General features: G+C 41.6%; 1 protein-coding gene across 2 annotated transcripts in view; it reads right to left on the bottom strand.

Moving 5' to 3' along the window:
• Positions 1-19,414, bottom strand: part of ADIPOR2 (adiponectin receptor 2) — a 67,012-nt gene extending 47,598 nt beyond the window's left edge. For both annotated transcript variants that reach the window (XM_016189483.2, XM_060190354.1), the window contains exon 1: positions 19,068-19,414. The gene's annotated coding sequence lies outside the window, so the exon portion shown is untranslated. The remainder of the gene's footprint in view (positions 1-19,067) is intronic.
• Between the last annotated feature and the right edge of the window lie 7,521 nt (positions 19,415-26,935).

The following is a 26,935-nucleotide window of genomic DNA, read 5'->3' as shown; positions in this document are numbered from 1 at the left end:
GTACACTACATAGCAACTACAGAGTCAAAGAGGAAATTAAGGAAGAGACCAAAATGTTTCAAGAGTTCAATGAAAAAGAAGGCACAAGCTATCAAAATATTTGGGACACAGCTAAGGCAGTACTGAGAGGGAAGTTCATAGCCATAAAAAAACACTAATGTGAAACAAGAAGAGACCAAAAAAAGCTCAAATAAACAATCTGATTACACACCTTAAGGACTCAGAAGAACAACAACAAAAGAACCCTAAAGCAATCAGAAATATTCAAATATTCAAATTAGTAACATTGAAAATAAAACCATACAAAAAAAGATCAACAAAAGTAAATGTTGGTTCTTCAAAAAAATGAACAAAATCGACAAACCCTTAGACTCACAAAACAAAAAAGGGGGAAGACTAAGAGGATTGTAAATGACAGAGGAGATATCACAGCAGAAAACACAGAAATCCAACATACCATGCAAGGGTTCTATGAACTACTATATGCCACCAAGCTAGAGAACCTGGAAGAAATGGACAAGTTCCTAAATACCTACAAACTTCCAAAATTAAACAAGAAGGAACTAGAGAATATGAACAGCCTAACCATAGCCAAAGAAATTGCAACAGGTATCAAGAACCTTCCCAACAATAAAAGTCCTGGACTAGATGGTTTTACAAATGAATTCTATAGAACCTTCAAATAACAGTTCATACCTCTACTTTGAAACTCTTCCAAAAGATTGAAAACACAGCAATACTCCCTTCCAGCTTCTATGAAGCCAACATCAAATCACCCTGATAGCAAAAGCGGGCTGGGATACAACAACAACAACAAAAATAAAACTACAGACCAGTATCTCTGATGAACACAGATGCTAAAATATTGAACAAAATTCTACCCAACTGGGTAGAATATTTAATATTTAATAAACAGCAGTATATTTAAAAGACTGTACATCATGACAAGTGGGGTTTATCCCAGAAATGCAAGGTTGGTATAATATAAGTAACTCAATTAATGTGATCCACAACATCAATAAAGGCAAGGCCAAAAACAACAAATCAACAGATGCAAAAAAGCCTTTGATAAAATCCAACATCTCTTCATGATCAAAATGTTACCAAAAATGGGAACAGACAGAAAATTCCTCAAGATGGTGGAGTCCATTTATAGCAAACCTACAGCCAACATCATACTCAATGGTGAGAATCTGGAAGCATTCCCCTCAGATAAAATACTAGACGGGGCTGTCCACTATCACCATTACTATTTTACATAGTGTTGGAAGTTCTTGACATAGCTATCAGGCAGGAGTAAGGAATTAAAGAGATACAGACTGGAAGAGAAGTCAAACTCTCCCTATTTGCAGATGATATGATAGTATACATAGAAAAACCTAAAGAACCCAGCAGGCTGACACCTTGCGATATTGCCTAATGATTTCTAATAGCTTTTTGCTGGATTCTCTAGGTTTTTCTATGTATACTATCATATCATCTACAAATAGTTGAATGTTTGAGTTCTTCCCTTCCAATCTGTATTCCTTTGATTCCTTTCTCTTCTTGCCTGATTGCTATAGCAAAAACTTTAAAAACTACGTAATGGTGATAATGGACCACAGACTGCAAGCTCAAACCTTCAGGGATGAAGAGGTTCCTGTGCTTAATATGGGTCCCAAGTCAGATCAGTGTGATTTGACAGTTAATGGTATTTATATACATTTCTTATATTTGAGAGCTACTCCCTGCCCTGATTCAGCTTTCTAGTCTCACTTCCAACTCTGACACCATCTCCCCAGACAATACCTTTAGCCCACCTGCATGTTAGCTGACAAGCTCAGGCAAAAATTTGTAAAGTCATGAGCCCCTTTATACCTAATATACCTAAAATACACCTACTGGCTTTTTCGAAAATGCAAACCTCTAATCTCATCTGCTATATTCTTACCTTTAGGATCCTGATTATTAAACAATTTGTTCTGCTTTACATCTTACTCCTTTTCAGCCACCAAGTTGCAGATGCTACCATGACACCAACCTGACTTTCCTGGACAGACCTCACCAATGTGTCCTAGAATACCTCTCCAGAGCCCTGCCCCACTGGGGAAAGAGAAACAGGCTGGAAGTATAAATCAACCTGTCAATGCCCATGTCCTACAGAGAAGCAATTACAGAAGCCAGACCTCCCACCTTCTGCACCCCACAACAATCCTGGGTCCATACTCCTAAAGGGATAAAGAATAGCAAAGTTTCCAATGGAGTGAATGGGATACAGAACTCTGATGATGGGAATTGTGTGGAATTCTACTCCTCTTATCCAATGGACATATTGATTATAATTAAATCAACAACAACAAAAAAACTTTTAAAAGTTGCTTTGAATTTCTAATGTTCATTAAAATTTATGATAAGTGGTCCAAGAGGTAGCACAGTGGATAAAGCACTGGACTCTCAAGCTTGAGGTCCTGAGTTCAAAACCCAGCAGCACATGTACTAGAGCGATGTCTGTTTCTTTCTATCTCTCTAGTCAATCTCATTAACAAATAAAGTATCTTTTAAAAAAACTAATGAGGGGGTCAGGCAGTAGCACAGTGGGTTAAGAGCATGTGGCTCAAAATACAAGGACGTAAGAACCCCGTTTTGAGCCCCTGGCTCCCTACCTGCCGGGGGGGGGGGGTCGCTTTACAAGTGGTGAAGCAGGTCTGCAGGTATCTTTCTCTCCTTCCTCTCTTGATTTCTCCCTGTCCTATCCAGCAACAATGGCAGCAATAACAATAGTAATAACAACAATGATAAACAACAAAGGCAACAAAAGGGTAAAAAATAGCCCCAGGAGCTGTGGATTTGTAGTGCAGGCACCTGGCCCCATTGATAACCCTGGAGGCAAAAATAATAATAATGATGATAAAAGAAAAACATATTTTGCAGTTGAACTTTACTGTCAGTGGTGTAAAAAGCAACTTTAATTTTCCTCTTGGATCACTATTCTTTTTTAAAAAAATATTTTATTTATTTATTCATAAGAAAATAAGGAGAGAAAGAACCAGACATCACATGTGCCGCCGGGGATTGAACTCAGGACTTCATGGTTGAGAATTCAATGCTTTATCCACTGTGCTACCTCACAGACTACAGGAACAATATTCTTTTTTATGTATTTATTTTCCCCTTTGTCCTTGTTCTTTTTTTTTTGTTGTTGTTGTAGTTATTACTGTTGTCGTTATTGAAGCTGTCTTTGTTGGATAGGACAGAGAGAAATGGAGAGAGGAGGGGAAGACAGGGAGGGGGAGAAAAAGATAGATACTTGCAGACCTGCTTCACGACCAGTGAAGTGATTCCCCTGCAGGTAGGCAGCCAGGGACTTGAACTGGGATACGTAAGCTGGTCCTTGCACTTCACCCCATGTGCACTTAACCCGCTGCACTACCACCCGGCCCCCAACAATATTCTTAAACAGCATTTAATGGTAACTGGAGGTTATTTAAGTAATCTAAAAGCAAATATATAATATCTTCCTCAATGCTGATGATAACATACTCTATTACCAACTGAAGAAGATGGGTCCTGAAATTGATTCAACTCGGAATGTTCCTACTGATGACCACAGAGTTTGAGTTCGGACCTACAGGGATATATAGGTTAAATAGGCTCCTATGCTGAATATAGACCCTAGATCAAATTGATGGGGTTTACAGTTAACAATATGTATACACTTTTCCCATATTTGGGAGCTACTCTCTTCCCTGATCCAGTTTCTATCCCTTTTTCCAACCATGACATCATCTCCCTAGACAATAACTTGGGTCCACCTGCATATCAGATATCAGGCTCAGGCAAAAACTAGTAAAGGTATGGGCCTTTTGGAATATGCCTAAGATAGACCTACTAACTATTTCCAAAATGGAGACCCCAAATCTTCATCTGCAGTATTCCAGCCTTTAAGTTCATCATTAGTCAACAATTTGTCCTGAGTTTGATCCCTGACATTACATGTGCCAGGGTAATGCTCTGGTTTTATTTCTCTCTCTCTCTCTCCATGTCTCTCTCATGTTAATAAATCCATAAAAAAAAAAAAAAAAACGTAGCCTGTCTTTACATTTCCAAAATAATCTTTAAACTGTTTCATTTGAGACTTTGTGTGTGCGTGCGTGTGTGTGTGTGTGTATAACAGTTTTTATTTTATGCACATTAAGTTTCAGAGAATGTGTTCTTAAAAAAACCTAAGTGTTGATTTTTCATTTATAGCTATGCCATTTTAAAGGAATGAATTAGTGGTCAAGAAGGTTACACAGTGTGCAGAGTGCCTCACTTGCAAGTATGAGTTCATGAACTTGATCCTTGGCATTGTATATTCCAAAGTAATGCTCTGTGTGCTCTCTCCTTCCCCCCTCCCCTCCTTCCTCCCTTCTCTTATCCCTTCATCCCTTCCCTTGTCCCTGTCTCTCTCTTTCTGTAAAAGTCATCCTAGTGTGGTAAAGCCCCAGTGACAACAACAAAATAATTATAACAACAGTAAGATGTTATTAGTAACATTGAGGATTTTTCTTCACTTACCAGTTTTCTTTCTAGTCAGCAGTATTCTAGGGATTGAACTCAGGACCTCATGTAAAAGAGTTCAATGAATGCTTTATCTACTATGCCATCTCCCTAACCATGAGTCTATAAATTCCTATCTCCATTCCAAACCTCATATTCATATTCCATCTTTCATTTCATACCTCCAAAATCTAACTTCTAGTCCATAAAGACCATGTTTGACATGATTGCATATGAAACTCTTGTTACCCCATCAAAAGGATACGTGCCAGTAATTCCTAAATATTTCATCTCTAACCCCACCCTCTCACTGAACTCCAGCACTACTAATACACCACCAAATATATGGTGGCAACTCAAACTTTTTTTTTTTAATAAATGGGGTTTATTAAAAATGGGGTTTGTGAACTGCTACACAACCATAAGAATGAACCATGAACATGTCTCCACTTAAAAAAACTCACAATGTTGAACAAATGAAACCACAGGATTATACTATTTGAATCCAATTACAAAATGTGCAAATTAAACAAAACTAATCTCTGTTCTTAAAAGCCAAGACAAGTGGTTAGTCTTGAGGAGGTAGTAACTTAGGAGGGAGTATGAGGGGGTCCTGGGTGCAATTAGTTTGTTGATCTGAGTGCTATCTATGTATACACTGTTCCATTTGTTAAGAAACCACTGACTTGTATGAATATATACGTATATATATTTGAATACATCTAAGTAGCAACTCAACATAAACAAAATTCATAATTATACCACCAACCCTCCCCTCTAGTCTTACCTACTTCATTAAATTGTCCTATCAATCTCATTGCTCAAATTCTAGAACTCTTACTGGTCATGTGCTGTCAACAAGACCCAAATCTACCTATTTCTTTCCATGAATACTCTGGTCCCTTTTATTGCTCACCTGTCCTAATCCCTAACCTATGAATGTAACTTTGGTTCCACTTCTGTTACCTGATCCTATTCCTCATCTTCAAGGTAATTTTATTTTAACCAGAGCACTACTCAACTCTGGCTTATGGTTACCTTCAAAACCCACTACTGGGGCCAGGTAGTGGGGTACCAGTTTAAGTGCATGTGTTACCATGCAGAAGGACCCAGGTTCAAGGCCCTAAAGAAAGCTTCCAAAACAGTGCTGCAGGGGCCCCCCATCCTTTTTCTTCATGATTTCTCTCCCTGTTTTTAAATCCAGCTACTACATCATCTCCAGGCTGTTTTTCTACCAGTGCAATTGTTTGGGCTTATGGTGGTGCCACTGAACCTGGGCCTTGGAATTTCAGGTATGAAAAACTCTGCAGAACCACTATAGCTCTTTCCAATGGCCTTGACAGGCAACAATTTATATCATTTACCATATGTTTTCCCCCTAGCATTATATAGGTCAGTCAACTTTTAATTGGGTTTCTAAGTTTCATAGAAAACTTTCTAATTTACTTTCTCATCCCAATGAGCAAAGAAAAGAAGAAACCTGGTAAACCTTAACACCATAAGAAATTAGAGGGGTTCGATCAGTAGCACAGCGGGTTAAGCACACATGGCGCAAAGCTAAAGGACCGGCTTAAAGATCCCAGTTCCAGCCCTGGGCTCCCCACCTGCAGGGGGGGTCATTTCACAGGTGGTGAAGCAGGTCTGCAGGTGTCTATCTTTCTCTCCCCGTCTTCCCCTCCTCTCTCAATTTCTCTCTGTCCTGTCCAACAACAGCAATGAAAACAATCACAGCAACAAAGATAAACAAGGACAAAGGGGGGGGGGTGGCCTCCAGGAGCGGTGGATTCATGGTGCAGGCACTGAGCTCCAGCAGTAACCCTGGAGGCAATAATAAAAAAAAAAAATGAAAAAAAAGAAATTAGAGTTGAAGGAATGAGAGGTGACACAACTTGTAAAATATACATGTTACCATGCATGAGTACCCAGGTTCAAGTCTCTAGCCACCACAGAAGCACCTACTGAGGAGAAGCTTCACCAGTGGTGGAACAGTGTTGCAATGTCTCTTATTTCTCTATCCTTCCCTTCACTTCCTCCATCTTTCAGTCTCTATCAAAAAAAAAGGGGGGGGGTAACAGGAGTTGTGTAGACACCAAGCCCAACAATGACCCTGGTGGCAATGAAACAAGAACAGTAGAAAGCCTACCACACTACTGGTCTATTATACCCATGAATACAACTGGTAAGCTAACCCCAGACCCCAACTTGATAATTTTCTATCCTATTTTAATACCTAAATTGATATTACAACCCATTAGTCATCCCAACATGCAGTTTAAACAATTGTCTAAAGATCTGAAATATGTATAAAAGGTTCCTTAATCAAGAAGGTCTAACATAGTGTATTATAGTACAGGATAGTCTAGAGACAACCTACACATATTAAAAATAAATCTAAATAGGCTGTATTCTTATATAACAGTATAGCTGGCAATATAGCAGGAAAAAGTGTAGGCTATAATTTAGGTGGAATCATATGAAACTGGCAATTTTGTAGGTCAAAATTTATTTAAAATACCAGCAATTTCACATGAATTAAAAAAAAAAAAAAGGAAGTTTTACCTCACCTAGTAGAGTAAGCACCTTGCAATGTATGAGGCCATGCATTCAAGCCTATATGGGAGCACAATAGCACAGGGGAACTCCATGAATAGTGAAACAGTGCTGAGGAAAAAAAAAAAAAAAAAGTACTGAAGAGCCTCTCTCTCTAAAAAAAAAAAAAAAAATTTAAATCAGTCCAGAGAGGTCACTCAGCAGTATTGTTCACTTGGAGACATTAAGTTCACCCCCCAACCCATGCTGCATCAAAAATTAAAAAGCGGGGGCTGGGCAGTGGCACACCCAGTTGAGTATACACATTGCATTACCACAAGGCCCTATTCCCTACTTTCAGGGAAGATGTTCATAAGCAGTGAAGCATGCTGCAGGTCTCTCCTTCTTTCTCCCTATCTCCCCTTCCTCTCTCCTCTCTCAATTTCTCCCTATCCTATCCAAAAAAGTGGATGGCCACTTGGGAGCAGTCAATTCATAATAGTTCTTGAGTGGCACCAAGCCCCAGCGATAAACCTGGTGGGGGAGGGGGAGTGAAATGTATCAATAAATCACAAGGTACATCAACAGTACAAATTTTTTTCTTTAAAAAATAAATCACAAGTATGGGAAACTTAAGATTTGATGTAACGACATTATGGATATATTAATATTAACTATATTTGGTATGTGTATTCTCCAGTATGTCTAAAACACACTAGGAGAAGGGAACACAATAAATAAAATGTATTTGCATCTTAAATTCAAACCAATTCCTATTAAAATTTCTTTCATGGGGGTTGGACAGTGGTACATTCAGTTAAGCACACATAGTACTAAACGTAAGGAACTGGGTTCGAGCCTCCACTCCCCACCTGCAGCGGGAATGGTTCACAAGTGGTGAAGTAAGTCTGCAGGTACCTTTCTCTCTCCCTTTCTCTCCTTCCCCTCTCAATTTCTCTGTTCTATCAAGGAAAAATAATAATAATAACAAAAGGGAAAAAAAGATCACCAAGAGCAGTGGAATTGCCGAGCCAGCACCAAGCCCCAGTGACCAGAGGGAGTAAAAAAATTCTTTCATTAACTTGAAAAACAGATGCTTGCTTCTCATCATTTTTTCAACAAGAACTGCTAACAAAACCAAAACAGCTTTTATGTAATGTCCAAGTTTTAATGGATCTTTAAAATCTGTCAAAATAAGGTCTTTCTCCTGAAACATTGGTCTAGCTGTTCCTTCTAGTTTGTTTGTAAATTTTGTATTTATTTGACCATATATCCATTTTTGCCTTAGCTGAGAAGAAAATTTAGTCCAAGTTTTTTTTTTCTTACGTCACTGAATTATGCTGCCACTTGAGAAATGAATGTATGTGTTCTTTTTTTCTTAATTTCTCACTGACACATACAGTATTATACTTCTGGATCTTTAATTTTAAATCACCAGAAATTCTTTCTGGAATGAAATATGATATAAATAAATTCTAAGAAAATATAAAGCAAAAAGGCAGAGTCAAGAGAGCCAAATAGAGAGGACATATGTCTTCCTCCTACCGCAACAGCAAAGCTACATACTGAAGACCCTGCACAGAAACATCACTGAATCCCAACAGTTTCCACAGCAAGAGACAAAAACTGCACCTGGGTAGTGAAGACACAAAGTGACCATTCTCCAAAAAAAAGGAAATCTTTCTGCCCAGCAATACACCAAAAATCAGTTAACGATCTCTAAGTTAGGGGACTTTAACCCAGCAAGCAGGGAGTTAGTTTGTACCAAACTCCTGGCAACCCAATCCTAATATAATTTTAAACCTGTAACTTTATAACAATGGGAGACAAAACTAAAGTTTTAGGATATCCTAGGATTAAAGTGAATATGCTGTCAGTGAAAGGGTTAATATGAGAGTCGGGCTGTAGCGCAGCGGGTTAAGCACAGGTGGCGCAAAGCACAAGGACCGGCATAAGGATCCCGGTTCGAACCCCGGCTCCCCACCTGCAGGGGAGTCGCTTCACAGGTAGTGAAGCAGGTCTGCAGGTGTCTATCTTTCTCTCCTCCTCTCTGTCTTCCTCTCCTCTCTCCATTTCTCTCTGTCCTATCCAACAACAACAACAACAATAATAACTACAACAATAAAACAACAAGGGCAACAAACGGGAATAAATAAATAAAATAAATATTAAAAAAAAAAGAAAGGGTTAATATACTAACAAAAATGCAAACAGAAGAAAAGGTTTAGAGCCAATATTTAATGTTAGTTTTCTCTTTGAGATTATCATAAGTAGCAAAGCAGGTCTGCAGGTCTATTTCTCTACCTCCCCCCCCCCCCCGTCAATTGCTGTCTATACAAAAGGGGGGGGTAGCACAGCAGGTTAATCGCACATGGCACAAAGTGCAAGGACTTGTAAGCATCCCAGTTCGAGCCCCCAGCTCCCCACCTGCAGGGGAGCCGCTTCACAGGCAGTGAAGCAGGTCTATAGGTGTCTCTCTTTCTCTCCCCCTCTCTTTCTTCCCCTCTTCTCTCCATTTCTCTCTGTCCTAACAACGACGACATCAGTAACAACAACAATAATAACTACAACAGCAAAAAACAAGGGCAACAAAAAGGAAATAAATATTTTTTTAAATCTTTAAAAAAAAAAAAAAAAGGCCTAAAGAATCCAGCAGAAAGATCCTGGAAATTATCAGGTATTATAGCAAGATGTCAAACCACAAAGTTAACATACAAAAGTAAAAGTTAGTGGCATTCATTTATGCAAACACTAAGTCAGAAGAAATATTAGTCCCATTTACTATTGCAGCAAAAATACTAAAGTATCTAGGAATAAACCTGACAAAAGAAGTGTAAGACTTAAGCGTACATGGTACAAAACACAAAGACCAGCGTGAAGATCCTGGTTTGAGCCACTAGCTCCCCATCTGCAGGGGACACAGGTGGTGAAGCAGGTCAGCAAGTGTCTGTCTCTCTCTCCCCCACCCCATCTTACTCTCCTCCCTCTGTCCTATCCAGCAATAACAGCAACAGCAAAGGCAACAAAATGGGGTGAAAAATGGCCTCCAGGAGCAGTGGATTCATAGTATAGGCACCGAGCCCCAGTGATAACCCTGGAGGCAAGAAAAAGAAGTGAAAGACTTGTATACTGAAAATTATGAATGACTATTCAAGGAAATGGGGGGAAGCAGAAAGATATTACATGATCATGGATTGAAAGAATTAACATTGTTAAAATGAATGTTCTATCCAGAAACATATACAAATTTAATGCAATCCCCATGAAGGCCTCACCCAAATTTTTAAGAAAATGGAACAAATGCAGCAAAGTTTACATGGAACCAGAAAATACCTATAATCATGTGAAAGAAAGAAAGGAAAAAAGAAAGAAAGAAAGAAAAAACAAATCTTGAGAAAAAATATCAAAACTGGATGCATCACACTCCCAGACCTCAAACTGTATTATAGGGCCATTGTAATCAAAATTGCCTGGTACTGTAACAAAAATGGATACACTGATCAATGGGATAAAATTGAGAGCCCAGAAATAAGCCCCAACACTTATGGTAATCTAATTTTTAACAAGGGGGCCCAAACCACTAAATGGAGAAACAAATGGTATTGGGAAAATTGGGTTGAAATGTGCAGAAGAATGAAACTGAACCAAAACATATATAAGTAAACTCCAAATGGATCAAGGATGTAGATATTAGACTAGAAACTTATAGTTACTTAAAGGAAATTATTGGCAGCACTCCTTTTTTTTTTTTTTTTTAACCTCCAGGGTTATTGCCAGGGCTCAGTAACTACACTAGGAATCCACTACTCCTGGTGGTCATTTTTTCCATTGTTGTTGCTAATGCTGTTGTTGTTCTTATTGGATTCGATAAAGAAACTGAGAAAGGGAAGACAGAGGGGGAAGAGAACGATAGACATCTACAGACATGCTTTACCACTCATGAAATGACCCCCTTCTTCCCCCCACCCCCCAACAGATGGGGAGTCAGGGCTCGAACCTATCTAAATTTTACTGGCATCTTCAATAATACAAATCCAGTTGCAAGGAAGATAAAATCAAAAATAAATCATAACTGAAAAACTTCTATACAGCAAAAGAAACCACTACCCAAACAAAGAGACTCCTTACAGAATGGGAGGTCTTTACATGCCATACTTCAGACAAAAAAAAACTAATAACCAAAATATACAAAGAGCTCAACAAACTCAGAAACAAAAAAAAAAATGAATGACCCTTAGAAACATACCTATAATAGACTTCCTCACTTCTTTTCACCCTAAAATCCCTATTCCCATCTGCTCTATTCCTATTTATTAAACATTTTATCCTGCTTTATATCTTACTGCTTTTCAACCACCAAGTTGTGATGATACTACCATTTCATCGTCAACTCCCTAGATGACCTCATCAATGTCCTGGAAACTCACCTCTCCAGGGTCTTACCCCACTATGGAAAGATAGAAACATGCTGGGGGTACAGATCAACCTGTCAATGTCCACGTCCAGTGGAGAAGCAATTATAGAAACCAGATCTTCCATCTTCTGCACCCCTTAAAGAATTTCCATCCATAAAGAAGACACCAGAACGTGTCTAATCAAATAGGCCCAGACACCCTCCTCTCCTAGCCCTTACTTCACTTCCCTCAATCATTTTATCTACTCAAAAGAAAGTTAAGAGATATCCCCTAATCTCACCTGACAATAACAGCATTAATGTCACTCCTTGATAGTTTTTAGAAGAAATACTGTATACAACTAGCCAAGAGAAATACTGGCAGAAATATATGTGTGTGTGTGTGTGTGTGTGAGAATGATCTAAAGGATAACTATTATCCTTTATGACAACCCCTATTGTAATCATCAAGCAAGTAAAATGCAGTAAAACTTAAGGCTGGGAGTCGGGCGGTAGGTAGCACAGTGGGTTAAGCACACATGGCGCAAAGCACAAAGACCTGTGTAAGGATCCCGGTTCGAGCCCCCAGCTCCCCTGCAGGGGAGTCGCTTCACAGGCGGTGAAGCAGGTCTACGGGTGTCTATCTTTCTCTCCTCCTCTGTCTTCCCCTCCTCTCTCCATTTCTCTCTGTCCTATCCAACAACGATGACATCAATAACAACAACAATAACTACAACGATAAAACAACAAGGCAACAAAAGGGAATAAATAAATAAATACTAAAAAAAAAAAAAAAAACTTAAGGTTAACTTAGATCCCACTTATGAGGCCAGATCCCATAAACCCAATACTGGTTTGGATACAACAAATGCCACTCAATAACTTAACAACTGGGAGAGAGTCTAAGCTCATCAGATAAAGAAAGGACTATAAAAGCTGGATAAGAGCAAGAGATTCACTTTAATGGTGGTCTTTTTAATCAATACCAGGCCAACCCACCATCTGGGGATCTAGTCAGGGAATCCTTGGATTCCCACATTATATATTATGGGCCTAGACATCATCATATGCCCTCTTGTTGGCCTCTCCAGGACCTTGCCCTCACTGTAGAACAGCAATGGTTGGGACTGCCTCACTCTCCAAAAGATCAACCTACTCTACCACTCAAGGAGAGCTGGTCCTGAAATTAGTGCAGCCTTGAATGTTCCTAGCTGCAACCATGAACTTCAAGCTCAGACTGACAGAAAATCAGAAGTCAGACAGTCTCTTGTGCTAAATATGAATAGATGTGGGCCTTAGCTCAGATCAACAGGGTAAAGTTAATAGTATTTATATACTTTCCTCAAGTTTGGGAGCTACTCTCTGCCCTAATCCAGCTTTATAGTTCTATTCTTAATTAACTCTAACACCATCTTCCCAGACAGTATTTTTAGTCTACCTGCATATTAGCTATCAGGCTCTGGCAAAAGTTACTAAAGTCATGGACTCCTTGGAATATACTTAAAATAGACTTCCTAGTTTCTTCCCACACACACAAAGACCCATAATTTCATCTATTCTATATCTTCTTTGGGGTTCGTGTTTATTAAACAATTTGCCCTGCTTTATATCTTACTCCATTTCAGCCAAGTTACAGACACTACCATGATTCCATCCTGACTTCCATGGGCAGATGACCTCACCAAAGTGCCCCGAAGTCTCACCTCTCCGGAGCCCTACACCCAACTAGGGAAAGACAAAAACAGGTTGGGAGTGAGTTGACCTGCCAATGTCCATGTCCAGCAGAGAAACAATTACAGACGCCAGACCTTCCACCTTCTGCACCCCATAAAGAATTATGGTCTACCTTCCCAAAGGAATAAAGTATTAGGGAGTTCCCAATGGAGGGGATGGAACATGGAACTCTGGTGTGGGAACTGTATGGAATTGTACCCCTGTTATCTTACAATCTTGTTAATCATCATTAAATTGCTAATAAAAATTAAGTATATATATATATGTTACTGCCCTGACAGTGTTCCTAGAAAAGATAAAACAGAATAGTTCTTCAGAATGCCATTACAGTATGCTGTAGGGAAAGACTCCAAATACAAGCAAATGCTGAAAAGATTCTATTAAAGTGCTGACAAAAATTAAAGTAAATAATAGAGGTGTTTCAGCTAGTCATTTGATTCATAACCCCCAAGGTTTTACAGAAAAACCACAAAAGTTTTTTTCCCCCAGAGAGCTCTGAAAACAAGTTTAAATGAAGATTATGTTTGTAAATCTCATCTCCAAGTTGATGAGAATTGTTGGACTTTTTCTACCTCCTGTCCCCATGTGCAAAAATTTTTGCAACAATACCCGAGTTTAAACCCTGTCACCACCTGATAGCCACAGAGATCATTTAGTCATCATTCATAACCATAAATTATCTTTCCTATTATAGACAAGAGCTCTGGAGGCCAAAGAGATCATTGAGAAGGATACATGCCATGCCTCCCAGGTTCAAATCATGGCACTGGAGGCAGCTGCAGTACTAGGTTGACTCCCCTTACCCCTAACTGGGTCCAGAAGCAAGGAACTATGAATGTGCAAATGCTCCACTTCCACAAAATAAACAAATTAAAAACTCTGGGGGAAACCATAATAACTGTAATCAATGCTACAGAAGAGATAAAGTTCAGTGGGTTTTTTGTTTTTAAAATTTTTATTAGTGATTTACAAAAGTACAAAATAACAGCAGTGTAAATCCACACCATTCCCACCACCAGAGTTCTGTTCACTCCACTGAAAATGGCAATGGTTTCCGCAAAGTCACAGATAATAGGCTAACTATTATATATATTTATATTTGTCCATTTTTTTTTTTATGGTCCTGCCTTCTCTTCCTTTTTAAGTAAAAACTATACCTACTACTACTTCTGAATGTATTTTTCCTCTTCTCTCTCTGGGTCCTGATGGAACTGAGTTTCAGAGCCCTATAAGTCATCTTCCCCTAACATTTTTCTCCCTCTGGAGTATGGACCAAAGTTCTCTTAGGAATGCAAAAGGTAGTGTTTTATAGCCGTGAGTGAAGAACTTCAAGACCTAGTCCAGTTTAGGACACTCAAAAGAGAAGAATGTGATTATGTCTGTTACAGCTCTAAGTTCTTTCAAACATCCTCATTTTTGCTGAAGGTGAATTCAGGGTGAAACTACAGAAATATAGATAAAAATAAAGAGGGCACTAAATGGGGAATCAGATGTCAAACATTCAATTCCATAAATCTAGAAAGAAAAAGAGAATGTTGAAAATGATAAAAATGGGCAAGGAAGAATATGTATGCAGATGGTAAATTAGGGTGATGTGCACCACTCTTCCAATGAAGAACAGGAAGAAACCTATAAACAACCTCACAGAAGACACAGAACACTGTCAAAAAAAAAAAAATTATTTCAGAGAAAAACAGCTGGCACCTATTAAGACATATATTTTTGGAAATAAAAGAAAAAGAATAGAAAGAGGGAGAGAAAGAAGGAAGCACAGAGAAAGGAGACTGAAGTAACTTCCAAGCAACTTTTCCATTCCAAGAGTGTTAAATCTGTCTTATTCATCTGTATCAACAATGTTTATTCACATTGATATTGGAGTTGGGGGGGGGGAACCCTTATAGTGGGGGTGGTGGGGGTAACCTCAGAACTGGAACCCAGAGTCAAGTATGATTACACAAGAACTCTACCAGTGAGCTACACATCCTTAACCCCTAACCTATAATAACAATGTAACAATATCAGCTTATCAATTTTAACAAATATGCCAAATTAATATATATTTTCTTTTTTTATTTAATTTTTTAAATATTTATTTTATTTATTTATTCCCTTTTGTTGCCCTTGTTGTTTTATTGTTGTAGTTATTATTGTTGTCGTCGTTGTTGGATAGGACAGAGAGAAATGGAGAGAGGAGGGGAAGACAGAGAGGAGGAGAGAAAGATAGACGCCTGCAGACCTGCTTCACCGCCTGTGAAGCGGCTCCCCACGGGGTTCGAACCGGGATCCTTATGCCGGTCCTTGTGCTTTGCGCCACCTGCGCTTAACCCGCTGCGCTACAGCCCGACTCCCAATATATATTTTCTTAATATGGTGATCTTGAGCTTATTGAGAATCTTGAACATAGCAAGGTAGCGCTTTTTGTGACAGACCATCATCCAGGTCCCACAAGATATCATTAATAGGGGAAGAGGGTTAGGATTAACGTGGGAATTTTTCTGTACTACCTGCACAAATTTCTGTAAAATAAAACTGCTCCTTAAAAGTCTGTTGACTTTTGGGGGCTGGGCAGTGGCGCAGCCAGTAAAGCACATGTATTATTACCAAGCACAAGGAGGCAGGTTTGAGCACCTGCAGGGGGTCCGCTTCAGGAGCAGTGGTCTACTGATGACTTTCTCTGCACCCCCACCCTCAATTTCTCTCTGTCCTAATAAAAATTAGAAAGAAGATTCAATCCCCCGCACCACCATAAGCCAGAGCTCAGCAGTGCTATGGTGTTTCTGTCTCTCTCTCCCTCTGCATCTCTCTCAAAAATAAAATAAATATTAAAAAAAAAAAAAGAAGAAAGGAAAAAATGGCCACTGGAAATAATGAATTTATGATGCTGGCACCCTAGTGGCAATAAAATAAATACTTTTTTTTAAGTATTTTATTTTATAAAGTCTGTTGCCTTTTTTTCTTAAGAATTTATTTATTAAAATAAGAATTTTTTGTATATTTATTTATTCCCTTTTGTTGCCCTTTTTTTTTTTTTTATTGTTGCAGTTATTACTGTTGTTATTGATGTCATTGTTGGATAGGACAGAGAGAGATGGAGAGAGGAGGGGGAGACAGAAAGGGGGAGAAAAAGATAAGACACCTGCAGACCTGCTTCACTGCCTGTGAAGCGACGCCCCTACAGGTGGGGAGCTGGAGGCTCGAACCGGGATCTTTACACTGGTCCTTGCACTTTGCAGCACCACCTGCACTTAACCCGCTGCGCTACCGACCGACTCCCAGAAGAGAAAATAGGAAGAGAGAAAGAATCAGACATCACTCTAGTGCATGTGCTGCCAGAGATTGAACTCAGGACCTCACGGTCAAGAATCCAATATTTTATCCACTGCGCCACCTCCCAGACCACACATAAATAAATACTTGTAACTTTTTTAAAACTGCAATATGTAGACAGGTTTGTAAAAATATAACAGAAAAGAAAGCTGGGAAGGTTCATCTCAATTTGTCCACAGCAGTTTTTCTACAGTGAAACATGAAACGTAATTTTTATATTACATAGCTCTGTAAAATTTCTACACTGAGTACTGTGAGAAAATCTGCTACAGGGAGTCAGGCAGTAGGTAGCGGGTTAAGCACAGGTGATGCAAAACACAAGGATCGTTGTAAGGATCCTGGTTTGAGCTCTTTGCTCTTCACCTGCTTGGGAGTCACTTCACAAGCATTGAAGCAGGTATGCAGGTGTCTTTCCCCCTCTGTCTTCCCCTTCTCTCTCCATTTCTCTCTGTCCTATTCAACAACAACATCAATAACAACAATAATAACTACAGCAATAAAACAAGGGCAACAAAAGGAAATAAATATTTTTTAAAAAGAAAAGAAAATCTGCTACATACTAAGAGCCAGAGACCTGAAACCAGACCACATGGGTTCAAATCCCAGTTCCATTTACTAGATGAAAAACTTCAGCAGTTAATTTGTGATTCAGCTTCCTCACCATAGAGAAAAAAGGTTGTTGTAGGAATAAACCAACTTCTGTAAATAATCTAGTACATAGTGCTTAGAAATTGGTTTTGACCACCATCATTACCAAGAATCTAGTATTTGTGACTATTTTCTTTAAATTTTTACTGGCAGAACAAATCAGGAAATCATGATTCATTTAACACACACACACACACACCTTTCTACATCTGGCTGGCAAGATAGCTCACCTGAGAGGATGCCTGCTTTGTCATGCCTGCTACCCAGGTCTCAGCTGGTTCTCACTGCACTGTGGGGAGCTTTAGTGCTGTGGGGTCTCATCATCTCTCCTTCTGTATTTCTATCTAAGAAAGTATAAACCCAAAGCTATGAAGCCCCAACAGCAGCAAAAGGAAAAAAAAAAATTCTAAGGAAATCTCCAGTGAAGAAAAACCAAAACCAAATGTATTCAAAATTCAAATAAATGTAACCTAAATTTTTTAAGCAGAGGACAAACTGACACTTAATATAAGTCCACATGTCAACAGACAAGACACCACAAATTTTAACAGGGATAAACCCTTCAAGGAGTATGACTCTGAACAATTTTTACTTTACACTTCCCTGACTTCTTCTAATTTTCTACAGTAATACAAACCATTTTAATAAAAATGAAGGATTCAGCAAACTTTTTTTAATAAGAACCAGATAGAAAACATTTCAGGCTTTGAAAGCCAAATGAGTGCATCATAGCTACCCAATTCTATCAGTCTATTGCAAAAGCCACCAGTGAACTTACATAAACGCATACAACTGTATTAAAGACATAATCTATAGTAACAAGCATCTGTCAGGACTCAACTACTGCTGTAGAAGTTTACTGACTCCCTCCCACACACCCCCCCCAAAAAAAGCACAAAATTATTTTCATTCTGGAAAAAAAAAATGTAATTCCTAACAAAGCGCATCAGCTAAAGTGATACTACTGATACTGATACTACATTCAATTCCTCAGGTCTAAGGATGGAAAAACACACACTCTCTTTTAGGATCTAGAAAGCATACATACTCTCATTCCCAGGGCCCCAGCATGGGAAAAACATAACTTGCTACTAAGTAGTTTGTCTAGATAGGAACCCATGGTAAGGAGGTAGTTATAAATAGAAATTAAATGCGCCTTTGTATTTAAGTCAATTTGGGTTTTGGTGTTGTTACTGGTTGTTTTGGGTGTTTGTTTTTTTCAAATTTCAAAATTCGCCACCAAGCCGCTGCTACTGAGTGTGGAAATCTCGAGTCCTGTGAAATGACTACAGATCGCCATAAAGCAGCGCTGTGTGTGAACGAGCGTGAAAACATCTACGGAATGAAGAAGGGGCGACAGCCGGGTGCCGGCCTCCCCGGGCTTAATGCACGCACCTCGGGAAGGAGAGAACCCACGGGGGCCCCCTCCCGCGGATGGACAGATGCGCGCTCAACCTCTTAAAGAAAAAGAAATATCGCTGTAGTTCTAGACCAACAACTATGTGGGGAGAGAGGGTGGAGGTAAGAGGAGGGGGCGACTCCGGTGGAGCCTGTCGGTTCCCGCAGCCGGTCCGAGCCCCGGGAGGCCGGGCAGGCCGTCACCCGCAGCGTTCCGAGGAGCAGCCACTGACAGGCGAGACAGGGAAAGCGAGCGCCAGGCGGCACCTCGAGCTGCTGCCTGAAGCCGGGGCTGTCCGAGGAGCACCGAGCGCGCCGTTCGAGCCCTGACTCCGAGGCGCGGCCACAGGTGACAGCGGCATCATGGCTCGGCCCCCCGACCCCGAGCGGAAGGCCCGGAGCTCGCCCCACCGCGGAGGTCGGCGGGCGGCAGAATGGGTCCAGCAGGGAGGCCCCGGAACGCTGACGTCCTCCGCCGCCGCCGCTCGACCCCGTGTTGCGCTCGCTCTCAGCCCCTCACCTGGAGCCTGCCGCCGCCCCGTAACGTGTCGCGGACTCCTGCGGACCACCGCGGAGGTGAAGGGAGGAAGGGGAAGGAGAGGAGCGAGGGGGCCAGGCTGGTGAAGCAGCCGCCCAGACGCCTAGTCTCGGTTCTAGCCTGCCGCCCCGGCCGCCGCCGCCCCTGCCGCCGCCGCCGCCGCTACAGCCGCGTCTTCCCGCCCCCACGGCGGCGCGGCGCCGTGACACAAACGCAAGAGGAAGCTTGAACCAATCAAACTGCGGTTTCTGCGCAGCCGCAATGGGCCAGGCCGGAAGCTGGTCTGGTGCCCTCGGCGCAGGCGCAGCTGAACGCTCTCTCCCTCCCTCCCTCCCTCTCTCCCTCCCTCCCTCCCTCTCTCCCTCCCTCCCTCCCTCCCTCCCTCCCTCCCTCCCTCCCTCCCTCTCTCCCTCTCTCCCTCTCTCCCTCTCTCCCCCTCTCCCTCTCCCTCTCCCTCTCCCTCTCTCTCTCTCTCTCTCTCTCTCTCTCACACCCGCACCCCAGCGAAAAAGTACCCAGTTTAGGTTGGAGGCTCAAGTTGCCCTGGTTTATGTAGCGCTTTTTCCAGTCTCTATGGAAACGGATTACACACTCGAAAAGAGCCCAGATTGTAGGGATTTGGACTCCGTCGGTGTTTCTGCTAACAGCCAGTGCACTACTAGGCATCGCATGCAAAGGCTGCGAAAATCAGTCCGGAAGCATTAGCCATTTCTTGCACACACAAAAACAGCATTTGCCTTTTGTCACCTTTTTTTTTTCCAGCCAGAGCACCGCCCAGCTCTGACAGTGGAGCCCAGAGTGGAAGCTAGGACACCTCATGCGCTTCTCTGTGGCCCACTTTTATGTACCACCTTCAGAAAGCATTCTAATTGACGACCCTGTTACTTCTTAATAATAATAATTAAAAGCAAGTCCACTAACCAAAAAGTGCATATGTTTCTAGTGATTTCTAAGCGTTTTTAACATAATGGCAGATCAGAGACTTAATTCATCATTAAATTTTGTGTCAATTTACCCAGAATGGGAGATTTTCTACAAGTAAACTTAGTGTGAGCTTCAACTTCTTAGGAGCCAAAAAGCAGTTTGATTACACATGGGCCCCTTGGAATATATACCTACTACCTTTTTCCAAAATGGAGACACCAAGTCTTCATCTGCAATATTCTTGCCTTTAGGTTCATGATTAGTCAATAATTTGTTCTGCTTTATATCTTAGCTCCTTCAGCCACCAGGTTCCAGATGCTACCATGATACCAACCTGACTTCCCTGGGCAGATGACCCCACCAATGTGTCCTGGATCTCCACCTACCCAGACCCCTGCCCCACTAGGGAAGGAGTATGGATCGACCTGCCAGTGCTGATGTGATGTTCGGTGGGAAAGCAATTACAGAAGTCAGACCTTCCACCTTCTGCACCCCACAATGATCCTGGGTCCATACTCCCAGAGGGAGAGCTTGGGGGGGGGGGGGTGACGGGATACGGAGTTCTGGTGGTGGGAATTGTGTGGAATTGTACCGCTCTTATCCTCTGGTTTTGTCAATATCTCAAATTTATAAATAAAAAAAATTAAAGGATATAGAAGAAAGTCCTCTATTCAACAAGACTCAATGGAGAAATGAATAAATAAATAATAAAGGAGCTATAGGAGTTAGTCTGAAGACATGGTCAAGACTAGAATCTATCACACTTTGAGAAGGTAATTAACTGCCTTCACTGTTGAAACTATTCTTAGTGATTAAAGAAAGTCCATACCTGCTATACCAACAACTAGTTCTTCCCTTCCACTAGAATAGGCCCGGTCTCCACCCGCAGGGGGGAAACTCAGTGCTGCAGGTGTCTCATCTCTCTCTCTCCATCTCCCCCCTTCTTTCTCCATTTCTCTCTGCCCTATCCAGAATAAATAAATAAATCCCTCTCCTTTATTTGCTGGACTCTTTTTTTTTTTTTGACTCCAGGGTTATTGCTGGGGATCAGTAACTTCATTATGAAACCACTGCTCCTGGTGGCCATCTTTTTTTTCTGTTGTTATTAATACTATTTTTGTTGGTGGTGTTGTTAGATAGGATAGAGAAAAATTTAAAGAAGAGGGAAAGACAGAGAGGGGGAAAGTAAGATAGACACCTGCAGACCTGCTTCACCGCTTGCGAAGTGACCCTCCTGCAAGTGGGGAATGGGTGGGGCTCAAATCAGATCCTTACACTGGTCCTTGCGCTATCAAGCTCCCTGTTTGCCAGACTTTTCTATGGCACTTGTTAATCTCTGCCTATTCCAAAGTACAATTCCACTATTATTCTTAAATACACTGATTTTGCTGATGTGGGAATGAAAAGGGGACCAGACTAAAGACATTTGCTCTGGAGAAGTCTGTTGTGTGCTAAAATATGTGATAAAGAGTATTATTTAATATATACATATATATATATATATTCTCACCAGGATTTCACTTTTCATGCTCTGTCATCATAATCTCATCACCAGTTCATAACAATCAATTCTTGATGTTCAAATGATGGGATAATGTTGTTGTGGTGGTGGTCAGGTGTTGGGCTGCACCGCAGAGAAGAGAGAGGAAGTCCAGAGCAAGTGGGGTACACAAATCTTTATTATAGGATGGGGGTGGGGTGGCTCAGGCCACATGGAGTCAGCCGACAACGGCTGTCTCCACTACCTGACCACAGGGCGAGAGAAGGGAGAGAGAGCTGAGAGAGAGCTGAAGGAGCCGAGGGGGGAGGAACCAAGAGCCCAGAGAGAGCGAGGGGGGGTGAGGGGGCTTTCATTGGGCAACAACCAGGGGTGATATGTGGGGCCAGGATTGGTTGAAGGGGGCACTGCTAGGATTTCGCGGGGCATGGTAAAACCTGGGGGCAGAGACTGCATCAGAATAATTCCTCAGCGTCATCTCCTCCTTTCCCTTTATATCTAAATGGACACAAAAAAGAAAACTGGAATGGAGCAGAATTAAATGTTATTAAAGAGTGCCGTGCTCAGGTGGGAAGATGTAGGACTTTCTGTGGAGGAGGGAAGGCTTAAATGGCTGACAACCTTGTGAGATTTATGCGTCCTCCTGTGCTCAACCAGTCTTTAGAGAGAGAGACTTACCTGGAGGGACTCATCTCATAGGTTTAAGCGCAGACTGCTCAACCATCTCTTCACAATATCTCTACATCTTTTCTATCTTTCTATCTAGTAATAGCATAAGATGGTTCAAAGTCCGTAAAAGACTATCATGGAGCAGGAACCTTTTGGGCATAAACCTGTCGTATGAGTAATGTTCCAGAGGGAACAAAAATCTTTAAATTGTTTGCTGGTAAATGCCGGTCCACGGTCAGTTTTCAGTTGAAGAGGTAAGCCCATCACAGCAAAACAGGGGACCATATGGCTTTTAAGCTTTTTATAGCTTTCTCCTGTCTGAGCTGTAGCCCACATAAATTTAGAAAAGGTATCAATTGAGACAAACACATATTTTTGTTTGCCAAAGTTTGGTATGTGGGTGACATCAATTTGCCAAATAGCATTAGCTTTTAAGCCTCGGGGGTTAACCGCAAGGGTCTGGATAGCAGGTGTCTTTATGAGACTTGCACAAGAAGAGCATGTAGTGAGGATATGTTTTAACTATGGTACAGGAACATCAGGAAATCAAGCTCGAAGGCCTTTAAGATTAACATGGGTTAGAGAATGAAAATTAGCAGGATCAGAGACAGAGACTGGGAAAGTTCCTGTGGAGGCAAGGCGGTCAACTGTGGCATTCCCTTCAGACAGGGAACCAGGAAAAGGGCTGTGGGAACGAAGGTGTTGAATATACAGTGGTTGGGTTCGAGAACAGAGCATAGAGGCAATTTGAATCAAGAGAGGGGAAAGTGGGTTGTCATCAATTTTCACATAAGAACGAGCAAGCCATGGGAGTAAGTTAACAGTATACACACTGTCAGAAAAAAGGTTGAAGGATTCTGGTACAGCTTTTAATGCAAGGAAAACAGCATAAAGTTCTTTGTACTGAGGGGAATTCTCAGGAAGCTCAGTAAAGAGAGGTTTAGGACATTGTTTGTCTGGGTAATATATAAGGGCAGCAGCTCCCCTTTTTCCACCATCAGTAAAGATAGTAGGAGCAGAGGGAATGGGATCCCGAGAGAAAAGTTTAGGTGCTAGTAGAGGCAGAAGAGGTAAAGAAGCTATCAATTTATTAGAAGGAAAATGATTATCTATTTGTCCTGGAAACCCCATGAAGCTTATGGCAAAGTGGGAATGATGGCGTATAAGCCACTCTGTATCTGTGAGAGAAAAGAGCAGAATAATTAAATCTGGTTCTTTCCCTAAGACCTGCACAGACCTATTTCTCCCTTGGCGAACCATGAATGCTAACACGTCTATCTCAGTGAGGAGTCTTGGAGCTCCTCCTACTGGCGTGTGAAGCCACTCAAGAACCCCATGGTCTTGCCACAATTCCCCTACTACTGTGGGGGTGGAGTTGAAGATTAGAAGGTTTACTGGAGAGGAGGGGGAGAATCGAACAAGGTGCATGTCCTGGAGGGCCTGGTTAACCCTTTCCAGTGCCAAGGAGGCCTCGGGAGTTAACTTACGTTTTGAGGAGGGCTGTTTGTTTCCTTTTAACAGGACAAACAGTGGTTGGAGGCAGCTTGTAGGCAGATAGAGATACTGCCTAAGCCAACTTAAATTTCCTAGAAAACTTTGTAAAGAAGCAAGAGTAAGGTTAGAAGGAAAGGTGACATTAGGTTTTAAGGGACGAATTTGCGTTAAAGAAATCTCTGAACCTAAGAAAGAAATTGGAGGAATTAGCTGTATCTTCTCAGGAGCTACATTAAGGCCGCTTTTCTTTAATGCAGGAATGAGAAAATCACATAGAGATCTGTATCTGATTTTCCCCATATTAAAATATCATCTGTATAATGAAAAACATTAAGGCCCTTATGAATATATGGGACAAGTGCAGATTTAACAGCCTCCTGACAAATTGTAGGACTATTGGCCATACCCTGGGGCAGCACCACCCATTCAAATCTGTCAGCAGGGCTGGCATTATTAATAGAAGGAACAGAGAAGGCAAAACGTTTACAATCTTGTGGATGCTAGAGAATAGAGAAAAAACAATCTTGTATATCAATAGCTATGATTGGAATTCCCATGGGAATTGCAGAAGCAAGAGGCAAACCCCTTTGGGGGGAGCCCCAGACCTGCATGGTTTTATTTACTGCACGGAGATCTTGAAGGAGGCGCCATTTTCCCGAGCGCTTTTTAATCACAAAGACAGGAGTATTCCATGGGCTTCAAGAATGACGAATGTGTCCCAAGGACAACTGCTCTCAGACGAGCTCTTTTAAAATTTCTAGCTTATCCCTAGGTAAAGGCCACTGTTCCACCCAGACAGGCTCATTAGAAAGACAGCTTAAGCGGGGTGTTTGGCTACAAACAGTGGCATTTAGTATTGGGGGTGCTGATTAGATCTGGTCTCGCGGGAGCGAGTGTTACACTCTGCAGAGGCATCTGTGGATATCCTAATATCAAGACATTCCAGAATATCCCTGCCCAGTAGGTTGGTGGTAATATCAGCTACCAAAGGGCAGAAGTGTCCGGTAGAACCTTCCGGGTCTTCCCACATGAGCGAGTCTCGTGTGCGAAATGATTGGGTCACCCCTCTTACTCCATGTATAGTGGGTCGAGGGATAAGTTCCCAATCTTGGGGAACCTCTTCTTGCCTTAAAATTGTCTTTTCTGCCCCCGTGTCAATCAAAAATTTAAAAGGAATATTGCCAATCTTTACTGTCATAGAAGAGTGACCCCATTCTAAAACAGGAGTGGTCCACAAAATCTCAGGCCCCAGACTTGTACTATTCAGGGGAGTGCTGTCTTTGTGAAAATTTGACCAACAATCTCTCTTCCAGTGAAACCCTTTACGACATCTTGGACAGACCTTACATGGCTTCTGGCTCCCTGACTGAAGGCGGGGTTGTCCTGATTGGAGGTGTGGTTGCTCTAACTGGAGGCGGGGCTTCCCTGACTGGAGGCGTGGTCGCAGCTTATCAGGACATTGGTTACGCCAATGTCCTTGGCGACCGCACTGAAAGCAGGCCCCGTTTTGATTATGGGGGGGTAACTGCATAAACCTGTGTCGTAGCTGATGCCCCATAATTGCCTGATGTAAGTTCCTGTGTCGCTAAAATCCAATTATCTGGGTGTAGGTGTTTAAGATTAAGGCATGCCTGCAGCTATCAAGAACAATGAACCCACCTTCTCTGACCCATCTTGGACAGAGCTAGAAGGAATTATGTTAAGTAAACGAAGTCAGAAAGATAAAGATGAGTATGGGATGATCCCACTCATCAACAGAAGTTGACTAAGAAGATCTGAAAGGGAAACTAAAATCAGGACCTGATCAAATTGTAAGTAGGGCACCAAAGTAAAAACCCTGTGGTGAGGGGTAGAAATGCAGCTTCCTGGGCCAGGGGGGGTGGGAGTGGGTGGGAGGGATGGGTCACAGTCTTTTGGTGGTGGGAATGGTGTTTATGTACACCTCTAGCAAAATGTAGACATATAAATCAGTAGTTAATTAATATGAGAGGGGGAAATCAGTTGTATGTCTCAAAGTTTCTCAAAACACAAACTGAATCTTTTTAATATATAGGCTGTGTATTTGATATGCGGACTCTCTCAAAAGCCTAGACCAAGTAGATTAGAAGCATCCAATAGCACAGCTATATACAAGATACTGGATACTGTACAACAAACCCTAACAAAAGGACTTTTCAAAGTTAATCCAATTGCCAAATAATGTGATGATAACATTAACTATAGATTGTCTTTTTGAACCCTAAGACAGCAGGAACCTCACATCTCCACTATAGAGCCCCTACTTCCCCCAGTCCTGGAACCCTTGGATAGGGCCCACTTTCACATATGCATCTCCCAATCCATACCAAATAATATTTCATCCACTGATCACAACCTAACCAACGCAATGATTGCCACCTCAACATGCTTCACCTCAGACTGTGTCCAGAGACTTCACGTGTGGAATGACAACCCTTCAGCTTCATTACTTGGGTGAGACCTTTCCTTTTATAGTACACTCTAGTTTCATCTCAGGTGGTTCACTTTCTAACAAAGTCCCATAACCTAGATATACACCAGTTTCTGTGAGAGAGAGCTTATGTTCACATGTATCCATAAACTACTGCAAAATATATACCTGAAAGCAGAAGTACACTAGAGTTTGCAGTGAGTACCTCCCTAACACTTCCTCTCCACTATTCCAAGTTTGGGATCCATGATTGCTCAACAAATTGTTTGGCTTCGTATGTTAACTCTCTTTTCATTCACCAGGTTCCAGATGCCACCAAGATGCTGCCTAGGCTTCCCTGGATTGAAGACCCCACCAATGTGTCCTGGAGCTCAGCTTCCCCAGAGACACACCTTACTAGGGAAAGAGAGAGGCAGACTGGGAGTATGGACCGACCAGTCGCCCATGTTCAGCGGGGAAGCAATTACAGAAGCCAGACCTTCTACCTTCTGCAACCCACAATGACCCTGGGTCCATGCTCCCAGAGGGCTAGAGAATGGGAAAGCTATCAGGGGAGGGGGTGGGTTATGGATATTGGGTGGTGGGAATTGTGTGGAGTTGTACCCCTCCTACCTTATGGTTTTGTTCATTAATCCTTTCTTAAATAAAAAATTTAAAAAAAAAAGATTAAGGCATGCCTGACGGAATTGTGGTATCATACCTTCCCAGACAATAGAGCGCAGGAATAGTGAGCGGACGTCAGGATTATAAACCTTTCTCTCTAAGCTTGTCTTCACCCTTGAGATGAAGCTCACTAATGATTCATCAGTGCCTTGG

This window comes from Erinaceus europaeus, chromosome 4, assembly GCF_950295315.1.
Source record: "Erinaceus europaeus chromosome 4, mEriEur2.1, whole genome shotgun sequence".
Classification (NCBI taxonomy): Eukaryota; Metazoa; Chordata; class Mammalia; order Eulipotyphla; family Erinaceidae; genus Erinaceus; species Erinaceus europaeus.
Note: the sequence above shows the minus strand (reverse complement) of the source record. Positions and strands in the feature narration are given on the sequence as shown.